Consider the following 26,887-nt stretch of genomic DNA (forward strand, 5'->3'; position numbering starts at 1 on the left):
GGGGGGGTGTACAATAAGATATAAAAGAAGGATCATGTGCCCGAGCAGTTTACGCCGCATGCCACCAGCACGGTCGATAGCCCCCCATATCTGGCGCCCACTGCCCCCAGCCATGCGATAACGAACTGCTGCGCGGCTCGCTTTACGGGCGGCATCGCCGCGTGGGTTTGGCAGGAATGCGACGAAGGCAGCGGTGGTGGCGGTGTGTTGTCGGTCCGTTTGCTGGAAACATGCGTGTTGCTTAAAGATGTGGTGGTCCCTCTTTGATCTTCCGCCTCTCACCGCCGTAGGTTGAGCTCTGTTCTGTACAGCGTGTGCTTGGCTAATACGACAAGCAGGCATGGAAGGATGTGGCACTTGGCGTATTACAGCAAATGTAACAGAGGGGGGGAGGAATGAACGCAGCGCTTTGATCAGCCGCCATTTAGTGCACGCTTGCACTGCTGTCGCGAAGTCTGTTTACTGTCACGTGGTACTACTGCGCGCCTATGGGCGGAAACAGTGCGCCTGACGCTTTTGCTGCTCCGTGACAAGCGACGGAAGATCCATGGTGCCTTGGGGTGCACTGCTCTGGTATGGCAAGCTGCTTCAACTTCTTAACTGTAAGGCGAGTCATTTATTGATTGAAGAAACTTTATAGCGGTGTCGCACGGGCACTTTTGATTGCCGTCAGATCCAATCCGGATCGAATTTCTTGATCGCAATCAACAATGGTCGCTGATACACGTTCCAGACTAATCCGTATTGTGCTTGGCGCCTGGTCATCCGCGTCTCTAAGCTGGACAGCGCAGCCTCCCACAGCCCTGGTCTGTAGGGTTTGGCATGGTTACTGCCATGTTTTGTAGGCAGCTCTGTGGAGTGTTGTAGTGGGCCAGAGGTGCTCCAGATTAGACATATGGGTCTGTACACGTTAGCGTATGATCTGGTGATAAGTCTTGAGGTTTCGATACGAGTACGTTTGCCGTTAGCGCCAAAATATAGACCGCTCCTTATTGACTGTATTGCAGGCTGTATTTCTAGATCCGTTGAACCTTCCCGCCGGTGGTATGCCAGACCGAAATACGTGTTTTAGTTTTTATAAGTTAAACGCGTATGCCGGGACGCATACAGGACTTTTTTTTTCCCCAAAGTGCTGTCAGCTCAAGGAAGGTGTTATACCCAAAGCTCTTCTTGGGGGTACACCTTCAAAAATGAAGGGGGATTCAAGGCATCCGGACCCCCCCCCCCTCTATGTCCTCTCAGGGAACCGAGCAACATCTTTAAAACGACTGGCGTTGAAGTCTGTACACCAGCGCCCAAGAATTTCGTTTTCTGTGGGTAGGTGGTTGTCTTGCTGGTCTATAAGTGTGCCTGAGAGCGTGCTCTTTGGTCGTTAAAGCGAGGGCACTCGCAAGGAAGTGTTGTCTCTATCGAGGTACAGCTTTTAACATTTCCTTTAAAATTGTTCCTTAAACCGCTGCCCTGGAAGCTTCTTTTCTGCAGTTGCTCCAACTACTGCAGTTTTCCGCCTGCTCGCACTTCGGTGCGCAAGCGAAACCCTACGCTGTGCTAGCCGTGAGTCATTCGACATCCGTCTTCTTTCCTGTCGTGGGATCCTTTCTCTTGTGTTCTGCTGTCAGCGTTCTTCCTTCGTTTCTCCCTCGAACCGTTAATATGCACTTGCCTATTTGTGTTTGGACGTCAACAACAATAACGCTGCACGTCTTTTACAGCGCAGCGTCCGTCGGCGTTCTCTTTCCGCTCGGCTTAGCACTGCGTGCGAGGCATTGTTACCCGCGACAGTCGCGTAGGCGTGTATGACGGAAGATGGGGAGGCAAAAAAAAATATGATTGTTGCAAAAGGAGATGGGATTGACGATGATGATCGATAACCCTTCGTTAGTCACGTCGGCTGCCTTAAATCTACGGGAAGCACCAGAGTTAACAACGGTAGTGGCGTACTTAGATCTATGTCATTTAGTGGGATGGGACCCCGTTTTAAAGGGACACTAAAGGCAAATAACAATTTATGTCAGAGTGAAAGTCCAATGTATGACAACTTCTAAAGCGGAAATATTATCAACAGCAGTGCCCTACTTACCGAGAAATTAAGCTAAATGTATCACATGGTGAGCGCCACGAGTGGGACATTTTCGAAGTGATCCCGATGACGTATGGAAGTCGGCCTGCAATAAATCACTAGTAATCAAACTAGCAGCAGTAAAAAAAGAACCTTCCGAGCATCAAAAGACGTAATAAAATGCTGTTTGTTCGTTTCCGCTTGATTCATGAAAAAAAAAAAACATCCGTGGCGTTGCCATGGGGAACGGCGCGCGTGGTTCAAAGGTTTCGTTTTCGCCGAACTGCGCCTCGCCCGTCTCAGTGGTAGTTTCGGGATCGCGTACTGCCCGCGTGTGTTTTGCGCGCTCGTGAAAGTCGCTTTGACAGAAAGTTCGACAAAATGCCGCATGAGCTTCGTCGCCCGACACCGCACTGCTGGTTTCCTCGCTGCTTTCGGGCTCGGGCTCGGGAGAGTCGCTGCCGAGGCTGCTATCGTAGTACGCAACGACGCCGGCACTACGAGCCCTCAGCAGCATACCGCGTTCATCGGGGCTCAAGTCGCTGAATTGGAGCCCAGCGTCGCGAGCCAATGTCTCGTTGTCAAGTTCTCCGTCCACATCCATTGCGGCGATTGCGGCAAGCTTCGATGGCTTCGATGGCCGTTGTTGCTACTGTGGATCCCGCAACTTCCGCTCTGCTGCTACTAGTGTCGGCGGCCGCGCAGTAAAAGCGGGCAACGTTGGGCACGGCAGCAGTGACGTATGAGAGTCGTATTTTCAGGCGGGAGATTTGAAGCGCGCTAACGCGATGCGGACCCCTAAAAACGTGATTTTATTTCAAAATAAGCACTTCCTTGGCACAAAAGCAGCACTACGAGGTTTCTGGACCGCTATTTCAACAATCAACGTCGACTTAATATTTGCCTTTAGTGTCCCTTTAAATGCCACTGTCAAATGTGTACCTAGAACCGCAGGGAAGGGTTTGAACCCCTGCACTGCGCTCTGTCTACTGGCTTGGCCTATGCGGTCGCTGTTAACTGTCCGTCATTTATTATTGACTTCTCTTTCCACCAGGGATGGAACTGTTTTAATGTTACTTTCCGGATGCCGTTTCCTTTTGTAAAATATGTTCGTGTGGCAATATCGATTACTTGTTTTATTGTTTTTGCAAGCGCGCTCTTTATTTGACCTCTGCGGATGTACTTACCATGCTCTTCCTCCGCACTTATTTCTGTTAGTATCCGTATTTCGTTAGCTGAAAGCTGGGCTAGTTGGTTTTGGCTGACAACGCCAACGCTACAATTAGTTTATATGGTTTTGTTTTTGTTATCATTTCGTATCTCCTGTGCCCGGAGTAAAATTTCAGTTGAAGTCTATAGCCATCGTCCTGTGTGCTTCTTTCTTCGTCTCTGTCTTATTCTCTCTGATAAATTGTTTCTTTTTTTCTATGCGCATTTCTGTTATTATCGTTAAGAATTTCTTATTATACTAACTTACCACTATTGGGTTTATCAGTGCTGACTGAAATTTGGGGGAGGGGAAGGGGGGCCCTACTGTTTTTTTTTTCCTTCCAATTTTAGCTTGGAAACTTATTTATTTTACGTTGACCCAGAAAAACAGTTCCTGAAACACCAACTTGCTTCCCATATATGGAATGTCTCGCATAAAAAAAAAAACGTAGCAAGTTACATTTTAACGGGAACGCTGTACTAAATGTTCTCCTCTGTATTAGTCGTGCCAGAATCGCCACCCTGGCTTACAGCCTGAATCCGGCGCGTGCACTTCTAGGCGTGCGGATTCTTTTTTTAAGCGCATAACGGGATCAAGGCTAGTTGGGCTGCGTTTATAGGACTCGCCTCTAGCTCCGCTCGGCCCGCATTCGCGACCGGCCGCCGTGCAGTTGCACTCGTATACATGCTGTCTGGCCCTCAACCTTCGGGAAGGCATGCATGGAGGCTGGGGGTGGTCCGACACGGTCAGGGCTGGTCTATAATAGCCGCGCCATACACGAATCCTATTCAACTGGCGTGTCGCATCGGCACTTTTTGAGAGAACGTGATTTCCACGACTGTTTTTGACAAAAGCACTACTGTAACTATTCCCACACGACGGCAGTGCACGTTCGGCCTTGTTAGTAACGCGTAGTAACAACTTTTGAGCCCTGGAATCCCTCCCGTGTTACGTCCCTTCCTCGTCCTCCTCGGTACAACTGAAAGGCCTCATTAAAGTTTAAGCGCGTAAAGGGGCCCTGCAACACGTTCACAGGTAACCATCGAATGACCTAACTATCGGACTTTATTGCCTCAAGAATCGACTGCCGCGCCGACTTGTAGAACCCGTCAAGTACGAGCGGAGATAGATATTTGTCGCACGCCATAGGTGCTTTCTCTCCTTTCGTCCCGGCGAGCGCGCAGAAAGTTACATAGGGGGGGAGGGGGGGGTGACAGGGGGGCAAAGCTATAGTCCGTACGTCGATCAGCTCGCGTCAAGACCTTGAGCCCTTTTAACGCGATAGCGTTAAAGAGCTCGTATCGCAGAAATTCCGCCGTCGGCGTCGGCGCCGGCACCGTTGGTTGTGAGCGAAAAATCATCATCTTGTCCGTGACCGAAAAATCGAAAAAGCTGCAAATAAAATAAATAACAAAAATGTTGGGTCCGAGTGAGAATCGAACCCAGGCCGCCTGCGTGGCAAGCAGGTGTTCTACCACACAGCCACGCCTCTGCTTGGAGCTGCACTGAAAGTAACTTTGATGCTTCCCAAAAATACGCGTCCTGTATACGGGTGTCACAGTACGAGATGTAATATGGCAGTAATATTGCGTGGTACAAGCGTACATTGCCATCGGGCGTCCCACATGCATGTCAATGTCATAACGGCTTGGTGGTTTAAAGACAGCCACCCATTACAGAAGGCACACACATTACTGCGCGTATTCCCTTAAGACCACGTAGTGGGTGCATCGCAACTTCAAAAAAGTGTCTCGCGCATAATTGCCCCTGGTTTAAAGCATACTACCCATTACATAGGGCACACACCTTATTGTGCGCATTCTGTTAAACACTCGTAGTGTTCGAAGTGCGCACTATAGGGCAGGATATTGCTATCGCGTTCAACTCTTAAAGGCGAAGCTTAAGCGTCCCCCAATTTTTTTTTTCCTGTTTTCTTCGAACGCGCGCTCACTTTCACTGTGATCACGAGCGCGCTGGTGTAAATATTGTTACGGGGAGGTACTGGGATCGATACCCAGCACCTCCACCAAAATGTTACGGGGAGAAAAAGCCGTCGAAGGTTATATTTACAAGGTATATACAGAGGACAGAGCCAGGCATACAAGATGGAGCCAAGTCCGCGCGGAATCAGGGAACGTCGTCCTCTTTCATGTCGTCTCCCTCTTTATCTTCGGTAGCGCTTCGTAGCAATATATAGCGTAATTGTAGCAATGCATAGAGCGCTGTGCGGGCACGTCGCGGCACACCGTGGCGGCGGCGGTAACTATGCAGCTTACGATTCTATACCGGGGAACGAGCTAGTTCATCACCGAGCCTTGCAGCATCAAAGCAAGGAACAAGTCGAGGATGCCAGCTCGGAGCAGACCGCAACGTTAATCCAAGGCGACACCCATGACGCCAACTACCGAGCAAAAGTCCACCACCGGCGAAAGTTAAGGGCTAAATTAGAAGAAGCTACAAAACACGACGCCCCGCCACCAAGATCCACCCGCCCCTACGAGGTCATACTCAGAAGACTACAAACACGAAGCTTCACAACAATCCCAGTGCTACACAAGATGTACCCGACTAAATACCCTGACCCCAACTGCGACTACTGCCAAGCCCCAGCAACCACGGAGCATATCATCTGGGAATGCCCAATTCACGAATCAAGCCGAGCTGCTTTCATAAAAAGAGCCCAACGTACGCTGCCCCACCTACAGCAAGACATGGAGGAAACCACCCACTGGATACTCGAAGATCCACTCATCAGAGCCAGGCTAAGTATATGGTGCAATGACTTGCGCAAGACGGCCATCCCCTGTCCAGCAATAACAAGCACAACAAGCTCACCAGTTTGAGAAAATCACCTTTTTATGTTTTTTTCTCTATTTCCTTTCCCATATTTTACACCATGGTGCTGAAGCCAACAAGCGAGAGCACTTTGTATATAATTCAATAAAGTGTTCAATCAATCAATCAATCAAGTCAGTCGATGGCCGTGTCGGTGTGCTTTTGGGTATATGACGCCGGTGATTTTGAGTATATGGCATAACTTTTCGAGAGATGGGCGAGTGATTTCTAGCCGACTCTGAAATTTAACTGTAAATTTCACGCCGCGTGTTGCGCTATAATGTTTGGCTCACATGTTCGCAGGAGCCTCCCAGTCGCAGTAATCTCTGACGTTCAAAAAGTGTTGCAGAGTCTATTTAAATGTCGCCATTGCACTAGAATCCGCTGGTACATTGTCGGCTATCCTAACGTACATGAGCATTTCTTTGGGCAAGTTCGTGGTACATGTTGAAAGCTTAACAGAGCGGAAACGACAGACACACACACAAAAAAAATAGAGAGGAACTAACACAACATACGAAGAGCTGTCAGCGCTTCGCCTCTTGTGTTAGCTTCCGCTTCTTTATCTGTCGTTACCGCGCTGTTAGGATTTGATACATCTAGAGTATTGCTACGGAACTACGCGATAAAACAACAAACGTATGGCGCCTCAATATCCTCGGCGCAACGAATATACGCGATAAAACACGCCAATTATTTAATTAAGCAAACGTCTATGTGCCTCCTTTCTAAAGTATAGAGAATAAGGAGGAATATTTCGAAGGACTCGTTCCTTTGTTAGATATAACTAAATGAAACCAACGTTATATTAAACGGAGGAAAGCTTAGGGGATAACATTTGTTTTTTGTTGTTGTTGTTTTTTAGTTTTTTTAGCTGTAGTGTACTGATTACGACATAAATTGGAATGAATTAAAGTGGACGAGAAAACACCCCTTCCGTCGGTGGGATCGAAACCCACAACCTTCGAATTTCGCGTCTAATGCTCTACCAATTAGGCTACGACTGAGGTCCCTCCCCCGTCGACTTTGCTTGGTATTTCTGTTCAATTAATTCCTGGAAGAGTTAGCCAGCGCCTCCCGAATAACACTAACCGCTTTGGCATGGCGTTTGATGAGGCATCTAGGGCTTTCGCCTTATGAAGTTACATCACATGGTGCTACGCGCTTTATACTGCGTCAATAACGGAGTAGGGAATTTCCTGTCTGACTGTTCCCTTTATCTCGCGGGTGTCTGCTTTAATCGCGAGCGCCGCGGAAAGGCGGTGCAGCTCTCGGCTTATGTTCCTATCGCAGGGCTCGGTTTCCTGGATGCATAGTAATCGACAGGCACTATACGTACTATGCACGCAAAAACTGACAGGAAACCGCTCGGGCGCTTGAAGCGGTTACCTCGTATTGCCTCTCTTCGCCGAAAGGCGGTCACGCGACGCTGAGCGCGGACTCTGTGTCGGTCGCCAAGAACAAATGCCTCATTTCCGCGAGACGCTTTTGGCGGAAACGGTTGCACCCAGGGAGCCAATGCACGATAATACGGCATACTGATATGACGTATTTCAATTATTCATTTCCAGCGATAACATATATGGTGCGGAGCCTCAGTATTGTAGAAGATATCAAGTCTAATCCGTATCTTCACGCGGGTTCGTGCTTACGTGGAGTCGCTCAGGCATATTAAGGGGACACTAAAGAGAAAGCCGATTTTCGTCACATTAATAAATTACTCTTTCACAATACCAAAATCACGACGCTTAACTCGAGAAGACGCTTGGTAAGCTAGAAATCGCGCAAAAATAAGATGCATGCGAGTGGCGACGCCATGACATCATGAATTTTTGACGGCGTATACTAGGACCTACGCCGATTATAATCGGTAAAAATGAATTACGTTGTCCTCCGAGGGTGCCAGGCATACCAAGTTTCAGGAAATTTCGTGGAGCCAATAATGCCAAAATATGAAAAATGCACTTTGAAATCCGTTACACCACACGCGAATATTTCGGCGCGAAGTTGAAAAATGAGGCTTTGACCTTGATTTTCCTCCTTTATTATTAAATCTATGATGGTGAGATCAACGACATTGAAGTTTTCAGAATAAAGCTTATCAATCTAAACGGAGTCATTGTTTCACTTTATTGTGTCCCTTTGATCGTTATCACCAGCAACAGCGTCAACAAAGCATGCGGGTGCGTAAATGCTCTTCTTGACTTACGGACGCGTTGTGGTACTTTGCTAATTCGCAGAGCGTCCTCCCATTTTTTTTTTTTTTTTTTGATTCTATGTAAATACATTGCGGCGTACAAATGGCTGTTTCACATGCTGCGATCACAGCGAAAAAAAATAGCTCCGTTCGATCTATCCGCTCTGTTCGCGAAAAAAACGCTGTTGGCGGTTTCGTTTCACATGCGCTGCGAATGGTCGGCGATTTTCGCTTTTGCGACTGGCGCGGCGCACAAGGTTGCTTGTTTGGTGCCGTTTTTTGTGGCAGACACTGCATAATTTTTCAGATGTAATGTGAAACTCTGTGCGTCATGATATTGTTAAGTTTTCATAAACGGTAGTGTAGAGCACGCGTGTTTTCCCGGTAAAAAAAAAAAAACGCACCTTCCAATCTAAGTTCAATTAGAAGTGCGCGTGAAGTGCGCAGCAGCGTCCATAACACGTAGGCGCAATTTTCACGGCTCGGCCGGCTCGGCGTAATTTCGACGGGTCCCGGCCAAAAAATCGCTCAGCTGGTGCACCGAACAGAGCGACAAATCTTCAGTATGTTGGTCGTTCGCCGCTGACCGTTGCGGTGAGAGATAGGCAAGCGCTTTCGTAGCCTGAAAATCGCCGTGTCTTGCGTCATGTTAAACGGCCTGAATACGGCGCCAGCTACCCCTTGGCTCTTGAGTAGTCGGGATTCCGCTCTTAGTGGTTTTTCCTCGCATTGTTCTTGAAGATACACGACGTTCCAGTAAACGGACGCTTTGTTCTGCAGCGCCACCTGCTTCCGGCGGGCGCTTTGTGTGGGAAGCTTTATTTTCTTGCCCCTCGGGCCTGTGAACGACGGCACCTTCAGGTGCCTGTGAAGGACGATCGTGGGAGGTTGAAAGCAAGCGCGCCCGCGATCGCCAGCTTCCGTTGGTCACGCGCCCCCTTAATAATGGCTTCTCACCGTTTAACTCAGTACAGTATAGACCTCACCGCCCTCACACACGAGCAACGCCGATATCGGGAGGGATACATCCAAGGACTGTGGCATCACGACTTCTACTATAACCGTCAGTTCCTTGTTTCGATGGAGCGGCTTCGGCAATCCGTTTTGCCTCGCTTTGTTTTGTTAGGTGTATACGCGGTGCGCCAGCGCTCATTTGCGTGGTTGGTTTTAGTAATATCTTACGCGGATATTTGGCTACGAGTGTGCTTGCTTGGCGTGCTATGCGTACGACGTTTCGGATAGACGGAGGTTCCGGGAAGTCGGTAATTCTGAAACGCGTGGCTGCACACGCTTGAGAATTGCAGACAGCTCAGCGATATAAGAGCTTTACGAGTCGGATGTTACGTACCGGTACGTTACGAACGCGAATGACTGTTGTTGTCATTTTTGTTGTTCGTAATTTTGCATAGTTGTGTACTTTTGTACGCGGGCGGTGCCATGATTTTTTTTTTTTTTTACTGGGAAGGGCACCCCCCCCCCCCACTAGCCGCCCTTGCTTTTTTACCATAGAACCATCCGCATCCACGAATAAACTGTTATAAATAAAGCACAATGTTACATATACAGTGGCGCGGCCAGTATTTTACTTAACGGGATGCTGGGAGTGCGACCCTCCTTTATGTCGGAGCGCTTCAGCGTCATAACACTTCCCGAAATTTTCTTAATGCTGCATTTCTTCCCTGTTCCCCTCCTTACATTCGTATTTTTACGCTGATATTACGGTGAACCAAACAACTAACCTTTCGGCTTTAGTAAAGGAGAAAAATTACGAAGATATTGTTTGGACGCAGGCTATCTTTCTCATTATTTTTTTTTACCAGCGGCTTATTAAACACCCCAAAAATATTGCTGGCTACGCCACTGCTTTGTACGTGTATGTATCGACATACTAATTACAAGAAAATTTGGGAGGCGGGAAAGGGGGGTTTCAACCCTTCCTCCCACCTCCCTTCGTGCTTCGCCTAGGTGTATATCTATGCTATACGCACAAGTCAGTGGTCGGCCCCCGAAACGTCCTTTACGACGCGGAGACCTCTAGCGGCCGTCACGACGGGATCACGCATCGCTTCGCACGCGCCCGCGGGTGCGTACAACACGCGCGGCACGTACGTATTTCTTCACTGCGGGAACATATCTTCGCGCTCCGCACCGCAGATTTCGCTTTAGCTCCCCCGGGGCCTTTTTACTTTTGCCGCTTCGCGAGCGATTGAGCCGTAGGCTATGAAATGGAAGTGCGGCGCGGCGTGCTTGGCTGTTCGTTGCGATGCGTGCTTATAAGTGAGCCGGCAATCGGTTGTCCTGCATCAGCGCCGTCCTTGGAAGAGAAAGGGGTGCATATAGAAAGAAGGGAAGGGGCTCGGAATCGACCGAGGCCGGCGCTGGGTTTTCTTATCCGAGACCGCGTTCACCATTCGCGCGCCTCGAACAACGCCGAGAAGCGTGTACATGTTTTGCGAGATGTTGGGGAATTGTGCCGGCAATAGAGGGCGCATCTCTGCTGTGTATGTGTATGTTTGTGTATGTGTGCGCGCGTTGTGTGTGTGTGTGTGTGCGTATGTGCGTGCGTGCGCCACCCTGTTTTTACGCACCCTCTCACTGCCATCGGTGTACGCGATTACAATCTGTGGAAAGTTTATAGTTGTGCTTATAATATAATAATTGTTGAGATTTTTACGTCCCAAAACCGCGATGGGATTACTGGAGACGTCGTATTGGAGGGCTCCGGAAAATTCGACCACGTGGGGTTCTTTAGCGTTCACCCAAATCTAAGCACACGGACCTCTAGCATTTTGCCTCCATCGAAATGCGCGCCCGCCGCGGCCGGGATTCGATCCAGCGACCTTCGGGTCAGCAGTCAAGCACCATAACGACTACAGCACCGCGGCAGGTAATGTAGTTGTGCTTCGGGAGATCGTATGGCGTGTAAGTAAACCAGACGTCGTGTAGATGGTCGCTTGACGGTGGGTTTCTCAGAATACGTAATGATAACGCGGTCGATGTGCAAGTCGACTATGATAAGCACAGCCGTTTCCCGGGCATTTGCAAGTTCCCTGGTCAGTGTGGAACCATGGGACGTACTCCTTGCATATTCGATATTGCCATGCATTGAGATCGAGAAATTTGTAGTTATGGTAAGTGCGGACTCCGTGCTGTTACGTAACCGACATTAGCGTTTACATACAATATCAGAAGTGTCATTATTAATGTTCTTTAGCAGCATATGGTTAACAAAAGAAGCCGAAACGTCCCCACCAGCTCTACTGTCACCTAGCCTTGCGCGTCTTAGTGCAAGTTGCGCTTTTTCTTTTTTTTTCTTTTTTTCTTTTTGTTATTCATGCCTCCGGCGAGTGCTCCCGCACCTAGTGGGAGTGCAAATTTGATCTCCCTGCATTTTCTGTGCGACCGCCACTTCCATCCGATGTCGAAGCGAACACCACGTGACCAGTATAGCACTCGCCGTGGTGGCTCCTCTGCTCTGCCGTCGCGCTGTTAAGCTCGAGAGCGTCGTTTCTCTTCCCGTCCACTGAGGCCTAATTTCGATGGGGGGCGAAACGCAAAACTACAACAAAAAAAAACAACATAGAAAGTACACTTAGATGCAGGTCTGTGCATGCTAACAAACCCCAGGTGGGGAAAATTAATCCTCATACCCCTACCACGGCACGCCTCATAACCAGGTCGGGGTTTTGGCACTCAATACCCGGCAGAGGTTAATTTTAAAATTAATTTGACTGCGTGACATTGCCGTGCCTCTGCCGTGCCTCTCAGCACACAAGCCACGCAGTCGGGAAATGTATCGCGCCGAGACAATGCGCCGCGTTGTGGGGATCTCGCTTAAGTATACCGACCGGCTCTTTCAGGCTAGAGCAACGCCCCACTTCTTTCTTCAGTAGATCTACCGATCGAACGGTCGTTTTGTTTATTTGATTTTTTTATTCGCGCCCGATAAAGCGACGTATACTGCGCGTTCTCGAGGTCAGACGACTTTACACTCGTATCTCGATCTCAGACGCAACCCTCCTCTGTCTCCAGTAAACGTTTTTTTTATTCGGGTTCCCTTTGTTTGTTCCTGTCTGTCTCATTTTTTTCCTTCCCATCTAACGGTCTTTCTTACTCTGAAATCAAACTTCTTGTAAAGCGACGGCCTTGCGTACTCCGGCTCGCGTGCTGTTCGCCTTCTTCCATAGGTCGCTAACGGCGTTTCGTTCTTGGCTAGCCTCGTCGATGTTTTTTTGTGTCCGTTATGTAGGCTCGTGGTAATACCCGTTGTTTCTCAATCATTACCCGCACCGTTACGGGCCTCCTTTTCTTGTCGAATATCTGCTTGGGTGTCCTTGCTCGATCAGATGTAAACGCCAGGAATATTTTATCTGTTTCAAAAATGTAGGTTAGTAGTTGGGTTCGCGCTTTTTCGTTGCGTACGCAGCTGTCGTTCGCACCTGTGTTTCCTGGGGGGAATATTGACGCGTGGTTTACAACATGTAGGAACTGAGTCGCATTCTGTAGTTATCAGAAAGTGTCACACTTTAATTAGTGTGAAAATTGCGAAACGTCGATGATATCATTTAACGCCGCGGTTTCGTCCAACGCTTGTTGCGGCTCCGTCGCCGTATTGTGATGTCACGATATTGACAGAATTAGCGAACGTCATCTGAAGAAAAGTATGCGATAGTATTTGTCGTAAAGATAAATTTAGGGGGGGGGGGGGAGGGGGACTCAATTATTCGATTGGAATTGAGTCAACACGATGCTGCTTCTGAAACAGCGGTTAGACTATATTTAGCGAGCAGTTACAGAACGTTAAACAGTACTGGTTAGTACGTCCCAGGAAATGTGACTGTTGAATTAGGTCAAATTTTCTTAAATCCCCATGCCCAGGCACTAAAATGTGGATGCAATAGGTCCAGGAAGAGAGCCTTCTCGAAAAATTGAGCTCAGTGATTTTTTTTTAACCGAAATAGGGTTACCGGTGAAAAATGCGAGCTCCGTTGGAAGTATCGTTCGTTCATGCAGACAAAAGAGCTAAGGGTTGTCGCACGCGTTACTGAAGTTAGCATTAAAAGGCGATGAATGTAGGACGCGCGATGTATTTGAGAGAGAAAAAAGAACGTTTTTTAACATTTACATAACACGACTCAATAGCTATGAGAACTATTTCACGGATCCCAAGAGTTGATGGGCCTCGAAACATACTCCATCACATTTATTATTTTTTTTTTTTTTGGCAATTATTCCCCAATGTAGTGCATGCTTTTCGCGTTTTGAAACGGAATGTTGCCGCTGCAATCCTGACCATGGTTTTCTTCTTCTCTTTCCAGTTTTCCTGCTCGGAATACAGGGTATATACAGGTACGTGACGCAGCTGCCACTTCTTGTCCTTCGTTAGAACTGGTTACGACTTCTTTCAGCTGTTAACCATGAATTGAAAGTTAATGATTGCATAAACAGCGCGGAATGGACACAAAAAAACAAGGGACTGACAAGCATTTCCCTCGTTTTACCAACTTTCCTTGTTTCTTGTGACCCCCTTCCGCGCTGTTTATGCAACCGTGGTGTACTACAAACTAGCCCTTTCACACACCTTGCTTCATAGTTAAGTAACCCCCGGCCGCGGCGGCCGCATTTCCGGTGGAGGCGCAATGCTAGAATCCCGTGCACTTAAAGTGCACCAGAACAACAAATGGTCAAAATTTCCCGGAGCCCTCTTCTACGGCGTTCCTCTCAATCATATCGTGGTTTTCGGACGTAAAAGCCCAACAGTTATTATTATAGTAAAGTAACCAGTTTAGTAACCAATGGGTTTAGACAGTCTATAGACTGTCTGAATACATTTTTATAAGGGGAGTGGTACAGCTGCAAGTGGTTCCTAGAACTGGAAAGATCTGATCTGAGTTTGTGGCGACACCACAAAGTCTTTGTGCACACGGCAAAGTCCATGTACTATGATAGGAAGGAGGATGAGGAGGAAGCGAAGGACGGAAGGAGAGGGAGGTTAGCCAGTTCTCAGACCAGCTCGCTACCCTGTGCTGAGGAGAGGGGTTAGGGCAATGAAAGATGATAGAAAAGAGATGTTACAAAAAAAAGAAGAGAACAATAATACTATAAACGACACTGCTTAAAGTCTGTCTTTGATACCTGAGGTTAAAATTAAAGCCCAACACACAAGCGCTGACTGTCAACTGCTTTATTACTTCACACGTCAATACATATATAAGCCCAAGGAAACCTTACCGCGCATGCGCACACAAGAAAATTTGTTTAGAGCTATTGCTGTGTGCGCATGTGCTGTAAGGTTGCCTTAGGCTTATATATGTATTGACGTATGAAGGAATAAAGCAGTTCATAGTCAGCGCTTGTGTCGTGTGTCTTTTCTGCGTGGGGCGTCACAGCTTGCGCTGTAAAATTAACCTCGAGAATATGTACCAACGAGGCCCAAATTAAGTTTTACGTTGCTGCCTCTGACATGCACATTGTCTCCAAACACATAGGACATGGGTTGAGTGTAATGGGGGCGGCGCTTCCTCTAGGTTCACAGCCAGTGTTCCTCTTCTTTCTTCCTCGTCTGGTTTGCGAAGCATAAACACGGCTGTCGGCTGGCCTTCCTGGGTCGTCGAGTCGGTCGTTGGCATACAAGCACTGCGCACCAAGGAGCTTGACAACAGCTCGTAAGGAGCGAGAGAGAAAGAGAGATAGGGGGAGGGAAGGCTTTCGCACCGGATATTGCCTGCGCCTTTGCCGGAAGTTGCTCGTGACCGATAACAAAAAGCCTCGACGCTACGTCCGCCGCGCGCGCGCGCGCGCGCTCTGGGTTCGTAGTTTTGATACGGCGAGGCACACGCGAGTTGGGTTTGTCTGGTGTGCACACATACACGCACATGTACACATATGTACACATCCCCCCCCCCTCCTCTTCGCCGAGTGCCTGTTGTTTGATCACGTGCTCTTGCTGTTCCGGCTATCCTTGGTTTTTATTATTATTTCCTATTATAGTAACGACGAAACTCCCTTCATCTCTCTACACGAGCGAGGTCATGTGGCTTCGCTGAAGAAGTAAATTACGCAGATCTGTGACCCGCGTTATGGGGGGTCCTTGTGAGACGAAGCCTTCGTGAAGCGGTTATGATTACTGACACCAGCTACAAAAGTGCCTTATATGCATGTAGTAGAACTCGTTGGCCTGCTCTGTTATGCATACTTGAAAGTTGAAGGTGCTGCATTTTTCCTTATTTATTCAGTGCTTCCGCTCATGAATATGCATTTGTTCGTTAAACTTATAACTTATATTTTGCGGCAAGCACACGTCTCTAAGTTCAACTTCCTGCACGCTACTATGTCTAATTAGCACTTTTTTCCTCTAAAGCCAATTTAGGCATTACAAGCATTTCTGGTTGACGAATAAACATTGAAATATTCTGCAAGCGTTCTCCTGCAAACGCGTTTTGAACATCATCGCCGATTTATCATGATCGTCAGCCTTATCTCATGTACACAACAGCTGAAGGCCTCTCCCAATGATTGGCTATGGCATTTCCCATAGCTGACAACATGCGACTAAACTGGCCAATCAGCAAATCGCGGAAAGTGGCACCGTGTGAGAGCGGATATCCAACACTTGTATGCGCGATCTTTCTAGTATTTACTATTGCACCACCGAACACACCAGCCAGACCCCAACAACAAAGGCGTAGAAGGATTTGCTACCTGCCTGGATAAGCATACATTCGTTGCGCTAAGGATGGTAATTACAGATACGGTTTATTGTTTTACAGCGCAGTTTCGCATTGGGAACAAAGCCACAGTGGTCATCGACACGTTTCAATAGAGTGTACAGATTGGGGCTACATATAAAAAGAACCCGGTATGCGAGTACTATCCCCTGCGTCACACGTCGTGGTTGCTTAGCGGCTTAAGTTTTTCGCTGCTATGCTCGAGGGTGCGGGTTCGATTCCCAGTCACGGCAGCTTCATTTTGGTGGAGACGAAGTACGAGAAACATCTCTTGTACATTGATTTAAGTGCTTTTTAAAGATGTGTAGCGTTATTTTCAGCACATACGGTGTTCATGGGACTGCATTTGTGGTTTTTCGGCCCCGCCACGGTAGTCTAGTTGTTATGGCGCTCGATTGCTGACCCAAAGGTCGCGGGATCGAATCCCGGCCGCGGCGGATGCATTTTCGATGGAGGCGGAAATGTTTGAGGCCCGTGTGCTTAGATTTAGGTACACGTTAAAGAACCCCAGGGGGTCGAAATTTCCGGAGCCCTCCCCTACGGCGTCTCTCATAATCATATCGTGGTTTTGGGACGTCAAACCCCAGATATTATTATGTTATTGTTGTTTTTCGTGTTGCTACGTGAATGGACTTCGTGAATATGCGATAATCTTTTATGCCTTGAGTGACACACACGAACTCTCCCTAGGCGATATATAAGAGAGCTAACATCTCCTAAAGAGCGTATAATTAAAAGAAAAAACACATCGATCCCCCACTGCGGCGTGCTTCTTTACCATGCCGTGGTTTTGGCACGTAAGAAAGACCCCATAATTTATAATTCTACATGCGTGCTTCTCTGCGAGACATGAGCAACAGCCGCAGTCAAGTGTGGTTGCTAGAATCGCAAAGGAAAGATTCACTTTCAAATGTCCGCTGCGTGTTTGCGCTCTTTTATTTCCGTGTTCTCGCGTTCGAGGCCGACAGCATGGCAGCAGTACATACGCTCTTTGTTGGAAGCGCATTTTTAGAGGACGCGCGCGCTTGGAAAAAAAAATTACCGACCTACGAGCCGAGAATGTTTTGTGAACGTTTGCCAGGTAGCTTGCGATGTGCGCGACGCTTCCCACGCGATGCAGCTGCTACACGCGAGCAGCGTAAGCTAGATAAGCAAAACAATTCTAGTGCTGCCGCACGCGACATGCTTAGCCTCGCTAGGGTGGCTAGCCTCGCTTTATAATGTACACCCCGGATGTGAGCTATGGTGGGGTTTAGTTTGGTCGTTCTGCGGGGCCGTAGTGAGCAAGAAATCGTGTTCAAGGGACACTGAAGAGAAACAGTGAATCGGTTTAGATCGATATATTATGCTCTGAGAACTCTATTGTCGTTATTTCGCCATCATAGGTTTATTAATAGACGAGAAAATCAAGTTCAAAATTTCATGTTTAAATTTCGCGCTGAAATCTGCCCGCGTGACGTCACGGATTTCAAGGTCTATTCATCATATTTTGGCGCAATTGGCTCAACAAAATTAACCCAAACTTGGTACGTTAAGCCTATGACCCCCTCAGAGGACAATGTACTTCATTTTTACCGATTAGGAACTACGTAGTCCCCAGTAGGCGTCGCCAAAGCATGTGACGTTACGGCAAATGGTGCGGAAACTTCAAGGTGGCGTCGCGACCCACATTTTGTTTTTGCGCGTTTTGTCGCGTACTAAGCGTCTTCTCGCAGCAAGCTTGGTGTTTTTGGCATCGCGAAAGAGTACTTTACTAATATGAGAAAAATCGTTTTGCTCTTTAGTGTCCCTTTAAGCGTCCTCAGCACTTGTGTGTCCGTGTCGTCTCCCTTATGGGTGTGTTTTCGTGCTGTTACTCCCTTAATTTTTAACGACGGAGTCGTTTGAGCCAACCGTTAGTCCGTGCAGAGCGAACAGAAAGCTATCATCATCATGAACCGGCTCGGGCCGTCTCCGTCCTCTTCTGCTTCGCTCCGAGAACACGTGCGCCGCTTTGTCCGGCGTGGGACGCAATAACTCTGATGAGCGAGAGAACTAGTAGAGAGAGAGAGAGAGAGAAGGAAAGAAAAAGTGAGAAAGGAAAGGAAAACAGAAAGCTAGAAAGACAGAGGATATAGACTGTTGTGAACGAACAGACCGAAGAGCCACAACGGTTAGAACCGTTTATTTTGACGATTAGAACGTGAATAACATGATGATGATATGTCTTCTTTTTCTTCTAATTCTTCTTCGTCTTCTCCTTTGTCTTCCTGTTTCTACATCTTCCCGGGGCCTTAAATGTCCGCACTTATAAGCATCCTTCTAATGGATAAACCAACCTTGTGGGTCTTCGGAGAACCTTATTGTCAGGAGTCCTCAAAACGCAGACTCTTGAGAGTTGGTCTTGGCCTGGGAAAATGTCCTTTACCAAACATATTTTCCAAAAGGCTTTTGGATTTCTTTCTTCTAGTAAAACAATGTCACCTTTTTTAAGTTTCTCATGATTATTTCTCATTGCGGGTTTCATTAGTGCACTCCTTATTTCTTTCATATACTCAGAGTTCCATCGTTGCCACCATAATTTAGTAACTTCTTCGCGAAGTCTCCACACTTGTTGAAGATCGTGGTCCCATCCTTCATTTATGTCTGCTCCAATTTTTCGCTTTCCGCCAATCAGATCTGATGGTGTCAAAGGAGTGGGCTCGTCATGTTCCTCGTAAACGTACGTAAGTGGTCGGTTGTTCATGATGCCTTCAACTTCACAGACTAGGGTATGCATCTCATCGATATGTAGTAAACGCCGACCAATCACTTTTCGTAGAGACGACTTGAAGCTGCGTATTAGCCGTTCATAAAAGCCACCCCACCATGGTGCATTTTCTGGAATGAATTTCCACTTGATAAGGTGATTGGCAATGAAACTCCTCGTTGTCTCACTTTGTAGCGTCGTGACTAGGTTCAATTCTTTGTTAGCTTTCTTGAAAACCTTCGCATTGTCGCTGTAGATGACTGAGCACATCCCTCTTCTTGCAATGAAGCGTCGAAAAGCTTGCATAAAACTTTTAGCTGAAGTGTCTTTAGCCGTTTCCAAGTGCACAGCTCTTGTAACTGCGCATGTAAAGATTATTATGTAAACCTTCATTATCTCTCCCTTTGTTTTAGTTGCTTGCAGAGGACCTGTGAAGTCTATTCCGACTATTTTAAAAGGTGCAGTCCTCGTTACTCGTTCGGCAGGCAGAGGAGGTATCTCTTGTCGCAGTGGTCTGGAATTATACCTTCTGCATATAATGCATGTTTTGATGACATCTTTTACTTCCTGTCGTCCTCTTATTACCCAAAACTTGGTTCTTAAACGGGCTAGTGTGTCTCGCACTCCGCCGTGAAACGTCTCTCCATGCACATGTCTAATCAGTAGCTTTGTTAAATGATTTTTTCCAGGTAGTACTATCGGATGCTTTTCGTTAAATGTCATACTTGTCTCTTGAAGTCTTCCTTTGAGTCTCAGTATGCCTTGTTCGTCTGTGAACACCTCACATCCCCTTATTGTCTCATGTGCGCCGATTTTCTTCAGTTCTTTGGCAAGTTCCACATTTTGTTCTTGCCAAATAATACGGGTCTCCGCGGCCTCGATCTCTTCAGCATTTAGAGGGCCGTATACTTTGTCTCGTTGAACATTGCTGTAAAAGCGAAACATCCAAGCTGTTACTCTCAGCATCTTTGAGTAATTGCCAAACTTTTCAATTTCGATACCTCGTTTTGCGACTTGTTCCGTCGTATATTCAACCAGTATTTCAACTTCCCTTGCTTCTTCATTACCTCCTGGCTCTTTGTAACTTGGAGAGCCTTGGCTCTGTAACCACTCCGGTCCCTTCCACCAAATTTCTGCTGACGAAAGTTGTTCAACGGTGACGCCTCTGGTTAGAAAATCCGCCGGATTTTCATTACTGCTCACGTATCCCCATTGACTCTCCGCTGATAAATTTCTTATTTCTTTTAGTCGGTGTTCAACGAATGCTTCACGCCTTCTTTCTTTCCTTATCCAGTTTAACACGATTGTAGCATCTGTCCAAAACTTCACCAGGTTAATTTCTTGTTTCAGATTACTTTTGATGTAATTCCACATTCTGGCAGATAGTGTTGCTCCAAGAAGTTCTAATTTTGCTAGACTGATTTCCTTCATTGGAGACACTTTACTTTTGGCAAGAATCAGTACTGTATCTTTGTCTCCGTTCTCGTAGGAAATTACCATGTAGGCTGCACTTCCATACGCCGCAGGGCTTGCATCGGAAAAAATGTGCAATTCAGTGTTCAAATGATGTTTCTTCTTTGCGACGTACTGCCGTGGTACTTTTATATTTTCGATTGATTTTATTTCCTCCAACCATTTTCTCCATATCTTCTCCTCTTGATCTGTTAAAGGATCGTCCCAAGAAATTCCAGTCTTCCAGAGCCTTTGTATAGCTATTTTTGCTTTTACTGTGACCGGTGTTAGAAATCCCAACGGATCGAATACCTTTGCACTTTCTTGAAGCACTGCTCGCTTGGTCAGTCTTTCACTCACTTCTGCTGTCATCCATTTTTTCACAGGATAGCCCAAAGTATCGTCATCCGTGTTCCATGTCATTCCTAGAACGTTGGTTTCACTTGATGATGTAGGAACGGCATCCTGATTCTCGGAAAAAGTTTTCATCATCTCTTCACTGTTCGATGTCCATTTCCTTAGGTTCATTCCGGCTCGGCGAAAAATTTCCTTTGCGTCCTGGTATAAACCTTTCGCTTGATTCTCGTGCGCTGCTCCAAGCATGACGTCATCGACGTAAATTGAATTTCTAAGTTTCTCCACCGTTTCGGGAAAGTTTTGCTGTTCTTTATTCAGGTGATGCTGTATTGTGGCTGCTAGTAAGAAACTGCTTGGCGTTGTACCAAATGTCACCCTAGTCATCCTCCATGCAACGATGTTCTCTTTAGTTAAGTCGCATTGTTCGTTCTTCCACCACAAAAAACGAAGTGCGTCTCTATCTTCTTCGTGAATACTGATCTGCAAGAATGCCTTTTCCACGTCTGCCGTCATTGCAACTGAATGTTTGCGAAAGTTCATTATCAGTGCAAGTATGTCTGGATTCAAGTTTTCTCCAGCTTCTAGGTTTTCATTCAACGACATTCCTGGTGTCGTTGACGACGAAGCGTCAAACACTATCCTTACTTTCGTTGTCAGTCGATCTTCTCTAATGACTGCTTGATGCGGCATGTAGTATGTAGCGTGCTCGGATTCATCCGACGTCGCTAGCTCTGCCACTCCCGATGTAAAGTATTCTTTCATAGCACTGTTGTACTTTTCTTTTAGCGCCGAGTCTTTCTGAAGTCTTCGAGATACTTGCATCAATCTTCTGATTGCTACTTGCTTGTTATCTTCCATGTTTACTGTTTCTTTCCATGGTAGTCTTACTTTGTATCTCTCTCCATCCCTCTCAATCGTTTTTTCAAATGATGTAAAAAGGTGCTCAACTCTATGCATCCTGTTCTTTGTTTCCGTTATTCCAGTGTTTTCGAGCTCCCAAAATTTTTGGATGGCATCTGTTATCTCGTCTGTTCTTTCTGTAGCGTGAAGAACCATGACTGATTTTGTCTCTCGTAGGTATGATTCTACACCACATGGTCCATGTACAATCCATCCCAGAATGCTTTCTACTAGCATCGTGTGTTGATTTAGCCTTTTCACACGTCCTGTGATCGCCTCCCAGTAGAAATCAGATCCTAGGAGTAAGCTTGTTTCCTGCGTTGCACTTTTTTCATCGTTGTCATCAGCGATTTTCATTCCCATCTTCTTCATATAGGACTTTGAATTGTCGTTTGGGCGAGGTAGTCGCGTTCTTGATATCATGTCTACTTCAATAGCCTCCATTACTAGTGGTTCCCCATCTGGATTTTCTTTCAGTGCAACTTCAACAACGTTCATAACATTTTCATTTTCTTTTCCTCCAAATGATCCCACTGTCAGCCTTTCTCTTCGGAGTACCTTGCAACCAATTCTTCGTGACAAACTGGTTTGTATGAATGATCTTTGGCTTCCGCTGTCGAATAAAATTCTTGCGTACGCTCCTTTACTTTCACCCTCTGTCCATGCTATGGCTGTCTGCAATAGAACACGCTGGCGTTCTTCTTGCAGTTTAGAAGACGCTAGCAGGTTGCACGATTTTTTGACAGCCATATCGTCGTTTCGTTCCTCACTTTTGTCATTAGGCTTGCTGCCTTCACTGCCCTTTGTCCTGCACATGGAAGTTGCGTGTCTTGCTTTGCAACGTTTACAAACTACCGTGGCTTTACAAACTCTTGCGTTGTGATTCGGTCTCGTGCACCTAAAGCACCTGTTTTCTTCTCGAAGCTTTTCCTTTTTGTCGTCGTATTTTATTGACCTCCGACAGTCTTCGGTGCTGTGATTGGTTAGATTACAGAAGCAACATCGTTTTGTGACGGAGCTCTGAAATGCTGAAGTCTTGCTCATTAAGCTTGATCTGTTAGTCCATTTTCTGCGATGTCTGTCTTCACCGTCTTCAAAACTTTCTAGCGACTCTCTGCACCTCACTTGTTCTTGCAAAAATGTTATCAACCCTTTCAGTGTATCTGCACTGGTACCGTTGTTGCTTTCTCCTTCCGAAGTTCCTATTCTCTCTTGCGTACCTTGCCTTCTCTTCTCGTAAATTTGGTATTCAATGAACAATTCTTGCGGTGTGCAACGCTTTAAGATCGGCATAAGCATCGGAGCGTACGAATGCACTGCAACTCCAAGCGCTTCCAGTGCGTTCGTGTGCACTTTCACTGTCTGGCAAAGTTCGCGTAAACCTTTGACATCTTTCGGATTCTTGACTGGTTCTAACTTGATCAATGCATTCATGTGAGTTTCTTTCAACTGCTCTTCATCGCCAAATTCCTCTTTTAAAAGCTTAACAGCTGTCTGGTAATTCTTATCGGAGTATTGTAGTCCTTCAATAAGAGCAGCTGCCTTTCCGTCAAGGACAGAGATCAGGTAATGGAACTTTTGACTCTCTGGTAAATTCTGTCGAAGATGAATCGCGCTTTCAAACTGCGTCCAAAATCTTTGCCATGTCAGCTTGTTGCCGTCAAACCTGAACATGTCTAGTTTTGGCAGTTTCACGTAACAATCAGTAATCTGATTTTCTGACAATGTCGGTTCAGTTCTTGTTACTTCCATGGACGGCTGTCCATCATGCACGATGACGCTTAACTTCTTGATGCTGGACTCTAATCTTGAAACTGCCGTAATTATCTTCATATCATATTCCACTATTCTCTCGAATTCATCTGCTGCTGTTTCCTCTGTTATAAATGACTCCATTTGCGTATTTGCCGCTTTCAAACTCTCCGTTATGCCCTTGATTTGGCTAAGGCTTATGCTTAGAGAGTCTACGCCTTCTCCGTCATTCATCTTCCTTTCCGCCTCTGTGATGAGATTCGTTATCTGCATCCTCAAAGTTTTCCTCTTCTGCGAAACGATGTTTCGATTCATGGTGAACAAGATGCAGGCTTACATTCACGCTGGAAAGATGGCCTCTTCCTTTGGCGGTAGCTCTCGGCTCCACGGCTGCCGCTCCCGGTGGCACGTCTGCTGCCTCGTATTCTTCAACTGGGGCTCTGTCGTCCCGGGCTTGTCCACGATGGGAGGGTGGTCACGGCACCATGTTGTGAACGAACAGACCGAAGAGCCACAACGGTTAGAACCGTTTATTTTGACGATTAGAACGTGAATAACATGATGATGATATGTCTTCTTTTTCTTCTAATTCTTCTTCGTCTTCTCCTTTGTCTTCCTGTTTCTACATAGACAAAGAGAAAAAGATGTAGAAACAGACACAAAATAGAGATAGAAGAAAGAGAGAGCGAGACAGAAAGAGAAAGAAAGAGAGAATTGAGGAAAAAGAGTGAAAGAATGAGAGAGAGAGAGACATAGGAAGAAAGAGGAAGGGGGGAGGAGAGAGAGAGAGAAAGGACGGCAGAAATAGAAATAAACAGAGACAAAAGGGAGATAGAAAAGTCAGAGAAAGAGAGGAAGAAAGAAAGAGAGAAATTAAGAGATACAAGGCAGGCCGCCCAGCTCCGCATTTCCTTCAGGCACGGCACCACTGGTGCGAAGCTAACTTAATTTCTTTTTTAATATCAATGATGTATGATGTTTCCCGCTGTTACGCCGCTGTTAGACCATCGTCAGGTGTCACGCGCGTTGTGTGTAACGCCTTTAATCGACTCCTGTATTGGTGGGAAGTAAACATTATCGTAAGATGTGTAATTAATTGTTCATTGCTTCGGTCATATGCTTTTGCTTGATGCGTGTGCCACCACCCGCCACGGAGCTGCACCAAAGGTCGAATTTCAATATAACGAAGTGTCGTCATAACGAAGCAGATTGCCGGTTTGATGTATTCGGGCTTAGGTGCACGTTTAAGAACCTCTTGCAATACTCATATTCATATCCCAGCTTTGGCGTGCGAAACGCCAGAATTTAAATTAACGGTTATAAAATAGGTGCCGAAAGTTGGGTAACGGAGGCGACGACTCATGAAAATCATCTGTGGTGCAGTGTAAAAAAATTATGGGCATGCAACAGAATCAGGTTGGTGCAATTCTTGGGTAATGTGAACATCGCTGACAGTGGTTTGTCTTTGTCCCGGAGAGTACATAATTACATTGAAATGAGCTGTAGAGAAATAGTTAATACGAAATCGAAGTGGAGGTCTTCCGATTGTTTACTTCTGATTCGGTCTCTCGTCGTGCGGGATTCATGGCGTAGCTTTTCTGCCTGGATAACAGCTGCTTGTACGTATACATACGGCGCTGCGGAACGCTTTTGTTTTGATGCGCTCAGCGAGTTCTGTATGTACTTTTCCTTCTCTCCCTTTTCTCGCTTGCACTCTTTCTCTCTTTATCTCTCTCGCCTTGCACTTTTAGTACGCGGTGGCGAACGCAAAACAGCTGGCGACAGCCAGCCTAGAAATAGCCCCCTTAACAACAACGCAACAACGTAACGATGTATCAACGGATGCCAGACCCACAGATACACTCATTATTATAGGACGAAGAAGCCTCTCCGACGTCCAACCGGCCATTTCAAAACAGCCACGCAAGCAACAACCTATATTTGCTGCATCCATGCTTGCATCAGGGAAAACAAGTGTTAGAAACCGAAAGAGCATGTCGTAGCTAACGGCTTGATGTTTATTTGGGGAATGGAAATAAAGGCTCGTTATACAACTCAGTGTAAAAGCCTCAGGAGCGAAGCTGTCGATTGGTCATTAACAAGAAACCGTAACTTAGGCGGCTTTTGACTATTAGTCGACAATGACAGTGCTCAAGTTAAGTCTGCTTTTGCTTGTTTCTTCGCTCGAACTTGACAACTACAGGCGCGTTGTACAAGTCGCTTCGTTCACACTGTGTAAACAGGGTTGCGAAATGTAACAGACGCCCTCGGTTTCGTTGCGTCGTCTTTACAATGCGCAGGGGTTGCTCAGTTCGCACTGTGTGAATACCGCTGCGAAACGTTGCAGATGAGCTGGGTGTCCTTATATGGCGTTTGTTTGCCAGAGCGAATCAGCGACCAGTGTGTGACACATCGCGCGACGGAAGCGAATCGCGGAACTTCTGCGCGCGCTCTGAAAACGGCCGGAACAAGCGCAGTATAGTTCCTCCGAGCCGGGCAACGAAAATGCACGCACGTTTTGCGGCACACATACACGACAAGCGAGGAAGCGCTTCGTGCGGCCGTGTCCCGTGAGTCGCGTTGTTTGTCCTCTGCATGCGAGCAGTTAGCCTTCGTCCTTGAGGGAGCGCGAGGGTGCACGCCGAGGGCTTCCCGCGTTTGTGAAGCCCTTCTCCTTGCACGCATGCAACTTCACTGTACTCTCTCACTTTCCTTCTTTCTTTTTCCTCACTCTTTATTTTATCAGGGTGCGGCAAAACACACGCCGCGACACTGTTGCTATCACTCGCGTGTCTGTTAGCCGCATTCTGCTTGAAATGTGTGCGTGCGCACGGGCACGCAGGAACACGTCCATTGTTCTCCATTTGAAAGAAACACGCAAGCGCGCACTTACCGAAACACTTAATTGGTGTTTATTGTGAGTGACCGACTCTGATGGTGTACCTGTGCTGTCCTCTCCCTCTCTCTCTCTTTTTCTCATATTGCGTTCAAATCAACTTCTCCTCCCTTGCGCCTCCGCTATAGAATAGCACACCAGATTTTTCTTTCTGGTTCATCTCCCTCCCTCTCCTCTATATTCCCCTCTCTCCTTGTCTGTCTATGACGAATGCGCTAACACATGCTGTCAGTGAAGCCCGCAGAATTTCCCTCAAGCACATACATCAATCCACGTAATGGGCCTTAGTGTCAGAGAGAAGGTGGTGAGGATAGACGTGCCGCTTGTATCATGGTGTGGCTAGGGCTTCCGAGCGGGGGAGCCGAGGACCAGGGCTTGCGTTTACAAAAAAATATGCCAAGTATGTGTGTCCAGATAGCGTCTGGTCGACCTCCGGTGTCTTATCGTTCGACTACGGTGCAACAAAGGGCGGACGCTCCGAACAATGTCATACGGCTGCTCTACAAATCTCGGATCTTTGTCATCGACTCATTGAAACAGGCAGGACTCCTGGCAGCGCGATAAGCATGGAGACACTTGAGACAACGTAAGCCCTGCTGGCATTGGACAACATTGACATTAGGCATTCCCGTGTACATCTCTGGTTAAGCGCAGTGTATAGGATATTTGGTGGCTGAAAACGCCGTCTGTGCCCAAGGGCTACTGGCCGCCGTTTAGGCGGGGACCTGGTACCCCAACCGCAGGAGCCAATAATGTTACACACACACACATAGA

General features: G+C 47.0%; 1 protein-coding gene across 1 annotated transcript in view; it reads left to right on the plus strand.

Moving 5' to 3' along the window:
- Positions 1-26,887, plus strand: part of LOC119401669 (fibrous sheath CABYR-binding protein) — a 108,857-nt gene that overhangs the window by 30,695 nt on the left and 51,275 nt on the right. The window contains exon 2 of the mRNA XM_037668588.2: positions 13,620-13,650. The gene's annotated coding sequence lies outside the window, so the exon portion shown is untranslated. The remainder of the gene's footprint in view (positions 1-13,619; positions 13,651-26,887) is intronic.

Source organism: Rhipicephalus sanguineus, chromosome 8, assembly GCF_013339695.2.
Source record: "Rhipicephalus sanguineus isolate Rsan-2018 chromosome 8, BIME_Rsan_1.4, whole genome shotgun sequence".
Taxonomy (NCBI): domain Eukaryota; kingdom Metazoa; phylum Arthropoda; class Arachnida; order Ixodida; family Ixodidae; genus Rhipicephalus; species Rhipicephalus sanguineus.